We start from the raw sequence: 15,027 nt of genomic DNA on the forward strand, positions 1-15,027 counted from the left end.
AGACTGGTTACTGACCTGCATAGTATCCTTTTATATTTTCTGATGTAACTGGACAAACAGCACAAGGGGATTTTTATCTTAAAGAGAACTATTTAATGGTAATTGTGGCTCTTTCTGGGACCAATGTGTATTACTTTTACTCTCCTGTGAGATGGCCCCGTGCTATATTCCAACCTTCCTTCTCACCAAAGAACCCCCAACACACACACACGCACGCACACACACACACATATACATACGCACACACACATACACACACGCACCCACACACACATACGCATGCACGAACACACCCCCTCAATTCTCGCCCTCTCAGTGGAGTTTCTTTACCTAGCTGGGGGCAGGTAGGACATACCTGCCTCCTGCACAGCTCTAGGCCAGTTATAACCTTTAACTGAATATGATCCAGCTCTGACTCTATAGACTGCATTTCATCACCAAGACGAGTCTTGGGATACCCAGTTAATACTTTCACAGAAACAGAGGAATGACTAAAGAAGATGTGGTATATATATATATATATATATATATATATATATATATATATATATATATATGTACAACACAATGGAATACTACTCAGCTATAAAAAAGAATGAAATTATGCCATTTGTAGCAACATGGATGAACATGGATGAACCTGGAGGGCATTATGTTAAGTGAAATAAGTCAGACAAAGACACATACACATATAAGTATGACATCACTTATATGTGGAATCTAAAACTATACAACAACAAAAAAGCAGACTTGGGCTTCCCTGGTGGCGCAGTGGTTGAGAGTCCACCTGCTGATGCAGGGGACATGGGTTCGTGCCCCGGTCCGGGAAGATCCCACATGCCGCGGAGCAGCTAAGCCTGTGAGCCATGGCCGCTGAGCCTGCGCACCCGGAGCCTGTGCTCCGCAACGGGAGAGGCCACAACAGTGAGAGGCCCGCGTACCGCAAAAAAAAAAAAAAGCAGACTCACAGACGCAGAGGACAAACTAGTGGTTACTGGTAGGGAGAGGGAAGGGGCGAGGGGCATGATGCGGGAGGGGATTAAGAGATAAAAACTATTAGGTATAAAATAAGCTACAAGGATATATTGTACAAAACTGGGAGTATAGCCAACATTTTATAATAACTATAAAAGGAGTATAACCTTAAAAATTGTGAGTCACTATATTGTACACCTGTAACTTATGTAATATTAGACATCAAGTATACTTCAATTTAAAAAAAATACCTCACAGAAAAGGCGGGCAGTCTGTGAGGCCATTGTGACTTCTCTTATTCGAAAACTTTGGCAGGATTTTTGCAATAAATCAATACTCTGATATTGACTTATTTCTCTTTTCTATAATATAAATAGCAAAAGATTAACCTCTAGACTGTGACTATAAAAGTAACAATAAGCAATGGCCCTCTGATGTTGTAAGACACCTTCCAGCAGATTGCATTTTCCAAAGATGGCTGCAGCAATATCTCTTGTCTCTCATGTTCTAAACTCTTGCTACACCCCCATTAAGAGATGGTATTTATGTCTACTCCCCTTGAAACTGGGCCAGTGTGTGTGACCGCCTCAACCAATAGAGTGCGGTGGAAGTGATACTACATGACATCTAAGGCTAGATCATAAAAATCCCACACACGTGCACCTTGTTCTCTTGCTACACTCACTCTTGGAATCCAGCCACCATGTTGTAAGGAAGCCCAGGCAGCTGCAGAGAGGTTCACAGGGAGGGGGAACAGCGACCTCTGGTTCCAAACCCAATGTTTGCCCAAACAGCAGCCAAGACCAAGACCAACCAATAGTTACATGAGTGAACCATCTTGAAATGCATTCTCCAGTCTCCCATTGAGCCTCTCCACCTGACGCCACTTGGAACAGAAACAAACCATCCCCACTGAGCCTTGTACAAATTACAGATTTGTGAGCAAAATAAACAGTGTTGTTGCTGTTTAAGCCTCTAGGCTTTGAGGTGGCTTCTTACACAGAGGTAGGAAACCCAAGCACACCCTTTGGGGAATCCCCCCAAAGCCGAGGTAGAATACATCAATTAGGAATGGACTTGGCTAGAAGGAATAGCAATGCTGACTTAGGCTGGCTTACACAGACAGGGATTTTCTTTGCTCACATAGCAGGAAAACTGGAGTAGAAGGCTGCTGGCATGAGTTTAGAGGCTCAGCTCCATCAGGGTGATTGCCTCTGAAATTCCCCCATCCTTTCCCTCATGCCTCCTGCCTCATTGTAACAGGACTGCAGTCCTGGCTCCGGTGCAGTGTCCATGTTCAAGGTAGGATGAAGCAGAAGGGAAAGAGGCCAAGTCAGCCCATTTGCAACTTTAAGCTTCTCCTCAAGCTCTCTCAGCCTATGGGTCTTTTTTTTTTCTTCTAATTTTAAAAAAACTTTTATTGAAATATATAGTTGATTTACAATGTTGTGTTAGTTTTGGTGTACAGCAAAATGATTCCATTTTATATATATATTCTTTTGTTCGATTCTTTTCCATTATAGAATATCCTGTATATCTTCCAATATTACAAGTATTGAATATAGTTCCCTGTGCTATACAGGAGTTCCTTGTTGCTTACCTATTTTATATACAGTAGTGTGTCTATGTTAGTCCCAAACTCCTAATTTATCCCCCCCCTTCCCCATGGGAACCACAGTTTGTTTTCTATGTCTGTGAGGCTATTTCTGCTTGTAAATAAGTTCATTTGTATCATTTTGGTGCAGCTCCAGCTGGAATAGACGCAGGAATAAGGAGTTCCTGCTCAGTACAGGGAGGCTGACAAAGCAGAAGGGAGTTGAGTTGGTCTCTGGAGCACCAAACAAAGTGTTTGCCCCAAGACTTTGCAAGGGGTTCCAGCATGAGATGAGGAGCCTCCAGAAACAAAAACTAAAATAAATGGGAAACCAGGTCAGTTTTACCACTCAAGGAAAAATACAATTTACGTTTTGTTGTTAAATATTTAATATTTTCAAAAATTGGTAAAACTCCATATCCATATGTAATCGGCATTTTCCTCCAGGTCTTCAAATTTCTCTTTGCAGATCTATCCCTAATTTCTGTCGGCCGCCCAGCCTCTTCCTGAATTCAAGTTCCCCTGTTTGCCCCAGTCTCAAGTCAGATGGCCTCTCACCACTTCCGAAGCAGCGCATCTAACTGACCTCTCTGCCCACTGAAGCCTTCCTCATCAGTCTCCCCTATTAATGCGAAACTTCAGCCATCTGTTAGCCTCTCCCCCTCAGTTTCCCTTTCTTGTAACTTTATGAGAGAACTCTGCTTCCCCATCCTCTCTGCCACTAACTTAGCTTAGGCTCCTGCTAACTTTCTCTAGAACTAGTGCAATAAACCCACTGGCTTTTCATCCCTGTTCTCTCTCCTTCTTTCTAATGCATCCTATACTCAGCTGGGATATTAGGGTTGACTTCTATAAGGTTTGATATAGTTCTGTAATTTCCAAGGAAGATAATGTGGTCTATATGAGTGGCTTGTCCAGCCATATTATCTGCCCTTTTGTAAATAAACACATCATTTACTCATCAAGGGGTCTCGGGGCAGGTCCTAAGCATGTAACAGTGGGTTCAGCTTTAATACCTCGAAAACATGGATGCAGAGAGACAGTAAATCTTACTACTGAAATACCTTCCCGACTTCCAAGGGCCTAAGAAAGGGAACTTGATCATGGCTAATACATACAGATAGCATGATCTTTCACATGAAAAACGGGGTGTCTGACTTTTCTCTATCATCTTCTGTCATGTTAGTGGGGGCGTCTTGTTCAGATGTGCATTTGCCAGCTGAAAGGTCCAAAAACACTTATGTCTACTTCAGCCTGGGAACACGTGGAACCATATTTACCCCTCTTCCCTCCAGATTTATCAACTTGAACGAACTGGAACAATGCAGCTTGATAGACAACATTCCCAGATTAAGTTTGAGTATGGCTCTGGTCTTGGCCCCTCTCTGCTCACAAACCTTTAAGGGTGCCTCCTTCTCCTGTCTCTGCTTCCCCTCCATGACGGGCTAAGGTCTGCCCCTCCACGCCCATCCTTCTCTGCCATCCAGCTGTCCTCGAACCTCCAGGGCAGTGTGTCAGTGGTTCTCACAAGCTGCTTCTTCTGTTTCAACCATGTTCTTTCCTCAACAAGATCCAATTCAAAAGATGTGTGATGTCATAGAAGGCATGTTCATTTATCTAAGTAATTTATAAGGGAATAAAACCACTTCTTCATCTTTATAATAGGAGTTTTATCATCATTCTTATATAAATTTGGTACTCAGTGAATATTTGTTGAAAAAAAAAGAATGTAACCTCCTTCATCTATCAGCTATTTCCCAAACAGACAGGTTCTAACTTATAAGATGCTTGTAGTCATGACCTGGTTAATAAATTGTCCTCTGTAGTCAGCGATGCCGCCATCTGCCACTTTGTGTACAGGCATTTGTCCTGCATTACAATTTACAGTGCTTGCACTGACATAAACTACTGACCAACCAAACATGGGTCATTCATATGCTAGTTTTTAATTGAAATGTAATTGACCTACAACACTGTTAATTCCAGGTGCACAATATAGTGATTTGACATTTCTATACATTACAAGATGTATCACCACTCATTCATGTGGTATACATTTCCCCACTACTACATACATCTGCATACTCAGATGGTACATCTGGCACCTCTTCTAGGACTTGGTCTAATACCACATCAGAAGTCAAGTTCCGAGGAACCTTGGAGGGGAGGTATCTACATGTCCAGATGGTCTACTGCATGCAGGACCCTGTACACTGGGCTCCTCTGAGTTCCAGCCTTGGCCCTGACTTGTTCCATGACTGAAGCAGATTCACTAGCCAGTTCCTAAAGTGGATACAATCCCCAAATTAATTCAGCTTATTCCACTCTGGTTTTCAACTAGGCAAACTGGAATGTGGTTTGAGATTTAGGAGATGCCAACCTTCATTCTCTGCACTTTTTCTGCCTTATATCAGCAGCTAGCAGAAGACTCCAGACTCTGTTTCAAAGCATGACCTTCCATTGGAATATTTTTCAAAGTTATTAAGAAATTCTCTATTTCTAAATTTGCTTGCAAATCCACGAGGTCCCCAAGCTCTAGCCTCCCCTAGGTCTGTGTCTTCACACTGTCTCCCATGAAGATTCTTACACTGTCTTCAGTCCTCATAATTTAGGAAGGGCTTCCAAGCCCAGAGGAGTTAATTTTGGAACACAAAGCTTGCCAGCTCACCAGGTTAAAATTACTTTACATACAGCCAATAACAGAAGACCATCCCTTGCACTCTCTTTAAAAAGATGGCGTTCATCTCTCCACATAAGGATACAGAGCATATAAAACCAAAAGACGGCATAATCCTTTCTGGAAACAATACCAGATAATGGCAGAAACATACTTATCCTTTTTCTGCCTCTGTTTCTTTTCTGTAACTAGAGAATTCTAGTAGCCGCTGCCCTGAAAGGCACTGCTAAAGATTACAAGGTTGATTTTAGTTGTATCGTTGAATCCTTCCCGTTTCGTGTGTATTAAGTATTATTGGTTCTAATCAGTTACATAACATGGCCTCTGTAATACTTCTATTTCATTCATGAACGTATTTCTCATTATACTTTGTTTTGTTTTGTGCTTTTTACCTTTCTTCTTAAGCTCAGGCTAATATAATTGCTATAACTCAGAAGTTAAACGACATAATGTCAGAACTACTACCAGCAGAAAATCGAATAATATTGAATATTTTCCAGTTAAGAGTTGACACAGACATCCTTTATAATCAGAAAACATTGAAATATTTTATGTTTGCATTTTATGTTTATTATGTTAATTTCATCTCATTCCTAATTCTTTGTTCTTTTTATTTGATACCTAAGGCTCTCCAGCACTTCCTTTTTTTCCTAATATTTATTTATTTATTTGGTCGCACCAGGTCTTAGTTGCAGCAGGCGGACTCCTTAGTTGCGGCATGAGAACTCTTAGGTGCGGCACACATGTGGGATCTAGTTCCCTGACCAGGGATCAAACCTGAGCCTCCTGCATTGGGATCACGGAGTCTTAACCACTGCACCACCAGGGGAGTCTCCAGCACTTCCTTTTCTTAACAGCAGTGAGCTCCATCCTGGCTGTTTTAAAGACTGATGCCCAGTGAGAACTCAGTCATGATTTGTTGAATGAAGAAAGGAGTGAATGAATGAAAAGAAAAACAACGATAACAACAACGGAAAAACAAAGACCAGAGTCTATGTGTTTGTGTGTAATTTTGGTCATATGAATTCTAACATCAGGTCACATGAAGCATACTTTTTAAGTTCTATTTATAATAATTCAAGGTAATGATGATGAGCTGTCAAAGCTCACACAGTCGATGTAGGAGGTAGGTCTGGTACGCGGAAATGTTTTAAACCCAAAATCAAAAAGCATAAGCACCCTCTTAAAATGAGAATGCTCCTTTGATGCTCTTCACCTTTTCCAGTTAAAGAAACTGAGACCTGGAGAAATTACACGATTTGTCCAGAGGCACACTGTCAGGCAAGGTCGGGGAGCCCAGGCTCTTGACTTCCCTGGCAGTCTTTACCTCATAAAGTTTCTCTCCACCCCCAGCCCATCTGCTGACTCTGGGCATGGCATCTGTATTCGATCCGGCTTCTCAGAGCACATCAACTGTGAACCAATTGGATGTAAATACAGAGAGAGCAGAAAACTCTCTTTCTCCAGGCAGCTGGAAAGTTTCACTTGGCATTTATTTTTAGCATCTTGTGTGTGCTCGGGAACAACCATGGCAACAAAGGCACCTGGGAAGACCTGCAGGAGACAGTCACAGGGACAAGCGAATAGCACCACAGGGAGGCTGCATCACCTCCACGGGGACGTGCGGGCAAGCTGGACATGTCCCTGTCACCAGGAGAGAATAAACTCAGAATCAGCGGGACTCGCCTCCACTTCGGCCATCAAAGACTGATGAGAGCATCTTTGTAAAACTGTCTTCCCCTCCCTTCCTTTCCTTCTCCCCCAGCAGCACCAATACAATGTGTAAATAAAGCCAAACAAGTTGTCCCTGACTTGGAGATCTCATCATATGTCATGTTTTGTTAAGTCCAGCCCTTCAGGAGACTTCCACACACATAGCCCCGGAGAGGAAATGACTCAGGCTACCAATGATGAATGGCTTCATCACCTCGACAAGGATGAAATCAGAAGCTCCCTCCTTGCCCTCGAAGAGCAAGTGAAAGGGTGACCGCAGGTGTGAGGCTGCACCCAGGGGTGCACCAACCCCCGAGAAGCCAGATTGGCTTTAAGAGATCCCACAACACCTGGTGAAAACCCTCCCTCACACTAATTTTGCACGTGGCTCTTTTCCTATGCCGAATACTTCCATTTACTTTGGGGAAAGGACGGAGCCATTTCAGGAAACTCACCAGTTCCTGAATTTCTCTGTCTAGTTCTCCAACACTGACAGACCCAGTGAGTGATTCACACCGGGTCTCGGTGCTTGTGCTGGTGATGTTTGTATATCTAGGCTTCCCCACTTTCACGTCAGGACCACCACCATGCCCTTCCTTCCCCAACGCTCGGTGAAAATGCAGCTCTCTCCCTTATGCCTGTTGGAGAAAAACCTACACTGAATGAATCCAGTGTACACTGTTGATGAGAAGCTTGGCCCAGTGACGTGAGACACACTTCAGCTCAATCTTGGTCATTTACTATTTCTCTGCCTGTGCTTTTTCTTTTTAAAATTTTTATTTGTTTTTTTAATTGAAGTATAGTTGATTTACAGTGTGCTAATTTCTGCTGTACAGCCAAGCGACTCAGTTATACACATATATACGATCTTTTTTGTATTCTTTTCTATTATGGTTTATCATAGGATATAGAATGCAGTTCCCTGTGCTGTGTAGTAGGACCTTGTTGTTTATCCATCCTATAGATAATAGTTTGCACCTACTAACCCCAAACTCCCAGTCCATCCCTTTCTCTCCCCCTCTCCCCCTTGGCAACCATAAGACTGTTCTCTATGACTGTGTGTCTGTTTGTTTTGTAGATAGGTTCCTTTGTGCCATATTTTAGATTCCACATATAAGTGATATCACATGGTATTTGTCTTTCTCTTTCTGACTTACTTCACTTAGTATGATAATTTCTAATTGCATCTATGTTGCTGCAAATGGCATTATTTCATTCTTTTTTTATAGCTGAGTAGTATTCCATTGTATATATGTACCACATCTTCTTTATCCTTTCAGCTGTCAATGGACATCTAGGTTGTTTCCATGTCTTCGCTATTGTGAATAGTGTTGCTATGGACATATGGGTGCATGTATCTTTTTGAATTATGGTTTTGTCCGGGTATAGGCCCAAGAGTAGGATTGCTGAATTACAACCCAATCGAAAAATGGGCCAAAGACCTTAATAGACACTTCTTCAAAGAAGACATACAGATGGCCAGGAGACATGTGAAAAGATACTCAACATCACTAATTGTTAGAGAAATGTAAATCAAAACTACAATGAGGTACCACCTCATGCCAGTCAGAATTTCATGACTTTAGAAAAAGCTTGAACGTTTCAAACTAAATTTGGAAACTTTCCAAAGAATAGATAGAGATGTACTGCATTGAATTAGTGTCTCAACATTATCTTGAAACATGGTAGTGACTGATAAAATGTTTTTTAATGGGCATAGCTTCTATAATTTTAAGCACATTTCAATAAAATCCAAAGTTTCACAGCAATAGCGCTACTCTGGGTTAGGCCTGTACAGAGTCCCCTCATTCAGTCATATTCAAGAATGAGGACAATTTTGCTCACAAAGAGGTATTTAATAAATAATAAATAAAGCAGGAAAAATCCATCATTGTGGTCACATGGCTGGAAAGGCCTCTATTGATCTTGACTTCCCCACAAAACCACATAAATATGTAATGGTGGTATTGAGCCAGCTCCCTCCAAGCAAATAAACTATGGCATCACTCAAGAGGTATGCATGTTATTATGGAACAAAATCCTAAAGATAAAATAAGAAGACAGTTTCTTATCTGACCCCAAACTGAGGAAGATTGGAGGAAGTGATTCAATTTATTGCTACTTTTGGTTACTAACAAATTCTGTGAAGCATCAAATATTCTCAGAATTGGAAAACATCTGAAAAGGCATATTCATCATTGGTTGGCTTTCTTCCTCCCATAAACTTCCAGCCACAATGTATCATACTTGGATGAGTCAATCACCAATTTAAAATTCATAGACAACTATGTACTTGCTAGAGGCCAAGCACAGATCCAGAGTAGAGGTTGGTCCTGGGAGAAAATACTTAGTGCAAAGAAGCTGCTGTGAATTTAGGAGCCAGAGCTCACTTCTCTGGACATTCATTCTCCATGACTGCCAGTATTCTGAAGCACAGCTGTCCCTCAGTATCTGAGAAGGAGTGGTTCCAAGCCCCACACCACCTCCCAGCCCCCGGGGAATACCAAAATCCGAGGATGCTCAAGTTCCTAATACAAAATGGCATAGTATTTGCATATAATCCATGCACATCCTCCCATACACTTTAAATCATCTCCAGATTACTTATAATACCTAATACAATGTAAATGCTATGTAAATTGTTGCCAGTGCACAGCAGCAAATTCAAGGTTTGGGCAAATTTAAGTTTTGCTTTTTGGAACTTCCTGGATTTTTTTTTCCCTAGCATTTTCCATCCATGGTTGGTTGAATTCGCAGATGCACAACCCCTGGATGCAGAACCCGGGGAGAGGGAGGGCCGACTGTATTATCGTTCACAGTGGCTACTTTTCAGGCACAAATGAGGGGCAGTAGATAGCCAGGCTAGCAGCTAAATATAAGCATTCAGACAGGTTCTATATCAGTAGGAAAAATGCAAGGTATAATTGTAAGAGAGGAGCCTATTGTCAGTTTAGAATATTTGCAGTATATGTATTTGAAAGGAAGGCTGTGGATGGAAAATAAATTCCCCTACATATTGCAGATTGGGAAATGGCCATCATATAATCTTTCCGTAAATGTAATGAGACTGCATTTCAAGTTGTATTGCTCTCTCTGCCAAAAATGAAAGCCTGTTTTTCAACTGATTTTTCCCCAAAATAGATAATAGAAAACTTTGAAGTCTACATAAAATAATTGTGGAGATAATTTTAAAAACCATTTGAATATCTTCTGATCAACTCCAAGTAAACAAATAGGACATGGCGATATTTGCACAGCCATGTGACATGCAGGGCATGACTTAGACATAGTTTAGACAGAATCTGGATCACTAAATTTTAGACATAAAGGAAAATATTTAAAAAACAAAAACCAGCAGTACAAACTGAGAAGGTGAAGACAATCCTCAAGAAGGTATAGGCACAATATATCTCAGCCCCTGAATGTCCTCCAAGGGTAAAAAATATGATTGATCCAGGAAAAGACTGTGCTGGAGAACGAACAAACAGAAATGAAATAGGCTATTCCCTAAAGCCCACATTCCACCAGCACTTCTGCTAAACCAGAGGGTTGTCCATTTGCTCATTCTATCTCAATCCCTGCCTTATAGAGAGAGAAACCAATGGGGGCAATTCTCCCTTGAAATATATCACAGTTTATTGCTTCTTTGCAAGAACTTATAAAAAGAGAAAGAGACACATATATTTTCACATAATTGTAGGCAACATGACACAGTTGAAAATGCATGAGAATTGCACTCAGTAAACTTGGGTTCAAGGCCAAATAAGGAACTTAATCTCTCTGAGACTTGGTATCCACATTTACACCCAGGGACTAACAATCCCTCCATAATGGAGATGTTCTGAGGATTAAACGTCCCAAAGCCTCTGAAAATAATATGCAAATATTGCTCTGAAAAGGACCATGGAAAATCATCTTAGCCACCCCTCTAGCTCTCAGCAGAATCACAGCTCAGTTTTCATGGACTGAATTAAACAAGTTGAGAAAGTTGCAGCATGGAAGGTTTTTGGCAACATTGCAAATATGTGCTATCCAAATCCTTCACATCATGGCTTGTCTCCATTTCTTTCTTCTCACCTAAGATGAAGAAGTTACTATGTGATTAATGGCCTTTGTTTTCATGAAGCCTGTAGGGTCACTCTTTTAGAGACAGAATCCTGCCAAAACTCTGTTTCTTAAAATCATGCCTGTAGGTATGTGTCATGCTCCCTCCAGTCTCTCTAGCTCATTTTCTCCTGGTCCCAGGATTCTGTAAGTGTGAATTCAGTTCTCATTCTGCTGCAGCACTTCCTTTTTCCCAGTTGTGATCCTCTCAGCCGCCTTACACTACTGACAGAGTGTCAGCTCCGTATCTATTGTAACCTCTCAATATTGTCCCGCCTTTAATGCACATAATTGTTTTGTCTTGTACTTACGCATTTTCCTTTGTCCTTGTTGCACGTTTCTCAGTTCAAATTTACCAAGCACACGTTGAATTCCTGTATTCTAAGGCCTCTGTCCCAGCTGTCTCAGTGTTAAGTGCAAAACTAATAAAGGGTGGTCTCATCCCAGCATCCAGGGGTTATGTGGTACTGAGTCTAGAACCAACACCCTGGAACAACAGTTGTCATGTGATTTTAAGTTAGCATTGCTTTTTTATTTATTTATTTATTTTTTTGGTACATGGACCTCTCACTGCTGTGGCCTCTCCCGCTGCGGAGCACAGGCTCCGGATGCGCAGGCTCAGCGGCCATGGCTCACGGGCCCAGCCGCTCTGTGGCATGTGGGATCCTCCCGGATCGGGGCACAAACCTGCTTCCCCTGCATCGGCAGATGGACTCTCAACCACTGCGCCACCAGGGAAGCCCTAGCATTGCTATTTTGAAAATATCGCTTTTGTATATGAATTTCTTATCATGGGTAGGATCCTACACATAATAACTATGTAACTTAGCTCATGTAGTCCTACTATTTTAGTATAGTACACAGTCCAGAATAAAAGTCTCTGTGAGGCTAAATACTTGTGGTTTTCCCTGGTTCTCTATCTGGCTGATTATTTTCAGAGATAAGGACTTGATTAGCCTGACCAAGTTTGTGCTTCATAAAACTAGAACTTTTGTCTTCTTCAAGACAATTTCAAAGGGAGCTTTTCTGGGATATAAGTCACATAGTAATATGTATTGAGCAGAACAGATTCAACACTGATTTTTTTTAAATTGAAGTGTAGGTGATTTACAATTTGTGTTAGTTTAAGGTGCACAACAAAGTTATTCAGATATACTTTTTCCAGATTCTTTTCCCTTATAGGTTATTGCAAAATACTGAGTATAGTTCCCTGTGCTCTACAGTAGGTCCTTGTTGGTTACCTATTTTTTTATATAGTAATGTGTCTATGTGAATTCCAAACTCCTCATTTATCCCTTCCCACTCTTTTGCTTTGAGTTGACCCTTTGCTCACTTTCAGAGAGAAAGGAGAGTGACTTAGGCAGAAAGAGGTATCTCCCTAGAACTGGGAGCAGTCAAGCAATAGGCTGATAACCATAGTCCATTCTTATGAGAGCGGGGGAAATGTATCCTTTCTCCATTCTGTCCCCAACCTCTAACCACTACAATCTTGTTAACAGATGAAATAAACTTTGATTTATTAATTCAGTGAAAGCCACATGCTTTGAATGAAAAGAAGAAAAATGGCTTTACTTAACATGGGGGGAACGTTTCAGAGCAGCTCCTGGCTCAGTGAGTCAGCTTTCCTTGGTGGTAACTGATGCTTTTTACAGGGTTTCAAATCAACTTGACAATAATAGCGGAGGTAACAGTCCAGCATATTTGGGGAGAACTACTGAATGACGTGAGATTTCCCACTCAGGTCTAAGTTTTTGACCTCATACTTTGAAAAACATAAGAGGAATTTAAATCTCCATGCTGACGTTTGGAGTCATCATCCAAGCTAGACCCAGAAAGAACTGAGACTTGGAAAAAGGAGGCATACAAAACCCCTGTCCACCAAATTTTGGCAAATCTTGTACCCCACTCATTTATTCCTTTCCCTCCAAGAAGCTTCTTACAACCCACACTTAAAATCATCAACATACCTAGGGAGGCACGTTTCCCCATTATTTCAATTTATTTCCTCCAGGACAACTGACTCTTTTTCAAAATGAACACAAAAATCACATTTACTCCCATATTTAAGATTCATTTTAACCACCAGAGCTTTCTACCGCATTTAGAACAGAGACTCTTACTGAAATATCGGATTTTATTTTTAATTCAATGCATTGCATGTATGAAGTAGCTCTCTGTAAAGAAGCAATTTCTATAAAATAATCTCTCACTGTGTCCCTCAGGTTCAGTGATTTAAATGATATTCAGGAGGCTGAAAATGAACACTCTCTTTTGTGAGCAAATAAATTGAGGCATTGAAAAGTGAAGTCACTTGTCTTAAATCAACCCATTCAATAACTAGTGGACATTTAAAATGTACAAAGTAATATGGGAATTACAAAGAAACTCTCAGATACAGTCTCTTACCTCGTGATCTTGTGTTTATGTTGAAAATGGCAAAGCCAGCATGCATGAATAATAAGGAGAGGAAAGCGGTGTCACAGAATCCAATCCTATGGCAGCGAAGGAGAGTGAGGTTAGATGCCCCATGCGGTGGAGGGATGGGGAGATTTAAATGATCTCTGTGAGGGCTTCTCTGGTGGCGCAGTGGTTGGGAGTCCGCCTGCCAATGCAGGGGATGCGGGTTCGTGCCCCAGTCCGGGAGGATCCCACATGCCACGGAGCGGCTGGGCCCGTGAGCCGTGGCCGATGAGCTTGCGCGTCCGGAGTCTGTGCTCCGCAACAGGAGAGGCCACAGCAGTGAGAGGCCCGCGTACTGCAAAACAAAAACAAAAACAAAAACAAAAAAACTCTGTGATTCTGTAATTCCATGAGAGGAACTGGTCACAACAGCCAGATCCTGTGAGTAGAGCTTGAGACACAGTTCAAGATTTGATGTATGTCTGTCCATTCCTATACACTATCAGGAACCCCAATTCTATGCAGTCAAGTTCAAACTTAGTACCTGGGCTTCAGGAAGGGAGTTATGGGAATCACAGCCTCAAGTGTCAAGGGAAGCCAGACATGGGTCCTAGAGCCCATGCCTGTCTGGAGGAGGTGGTGCCTTCTTTCCTTCAGTTGGTGGAGGTTTTGCTGCCTAATGCTACCAGAACTCATTTTTTTGTTTGTTTTTTGGGTTTTTTTGTCCGCGCCGTGCTGCATGTGGGATCTTAGTTCCCTGACCAGGGATTGAACCCATCCCCCCTTCACTGGAAGAGCAGAGTCTTAACCACTGGACCACCAGGGAAGTCCCCCAGAACTCCTCATTTTTTAAAAACAAGCTATAAGTGAAAACTTTTATGTGAAATCTTATCATTTTTAAGTATTAACTGCCATTTTGTGACTTTGAGACCTCTGCTTTGGGCAGTTCCAGTATTTTATGGTGACGTATGTTAGACTGAGGTCTCAGATGGTCGATGTAGGTGGTTTAGCAACCAGTGCTGTTGCAGGCTGTAAACCATTATCCCCTGGACCATTGCATTGACATGAGCTTATTAATAATTGACTGCAAAGGAATTGTCTACCTGACTCAGCCTGCCCTCAAGTATCCTAAGGGGTTTCTGTGGTACAGCAACTATTGACTTGAAGAATATTTTAAATAACCTAACTGCTGCTTGGCCAACAGCTAAAATTCATTATAATAGACAGAACCACCTAATATATGAATGACCTCAAGTTAGAGATATTTACCTTCCTAAACTCAGGCACAAGCCATGTCCCATTACATTAATAATGACAGAAGAGTGGATTTCCCCCACCGTAGTATAAGATACTCAGGGGAGAAACCTGAGCTTTGAACTAGTCTATGTAGAACTTAGCAAGCCACTTGAAAAATGGTTATCATTGGGCTGCAGTATCCAACACAACTGACTGGAGTTCCCTGTGATGAACAGCCCTTTACATCTGGGTGCCATTGCATTAGCGTTTGGCAAGATAATCAAGAACCAATATCAAAGGTGCCATGCTATTTGCCCAGGGTGCGGGG

Source organism: Mesoplodon bidens (assembly GCF_964165515.1).
Source record: "Mesoplodon bidens genome assembly, chromosome: 1".
Classification (NCBI taxonomy): domain Eukaryota; kingdom Metazoa; phylum Chordata; class Mammalia; order Artiodactyla; family Ziphiidae; genus Mesoplodon; species Mesoplodon bidens.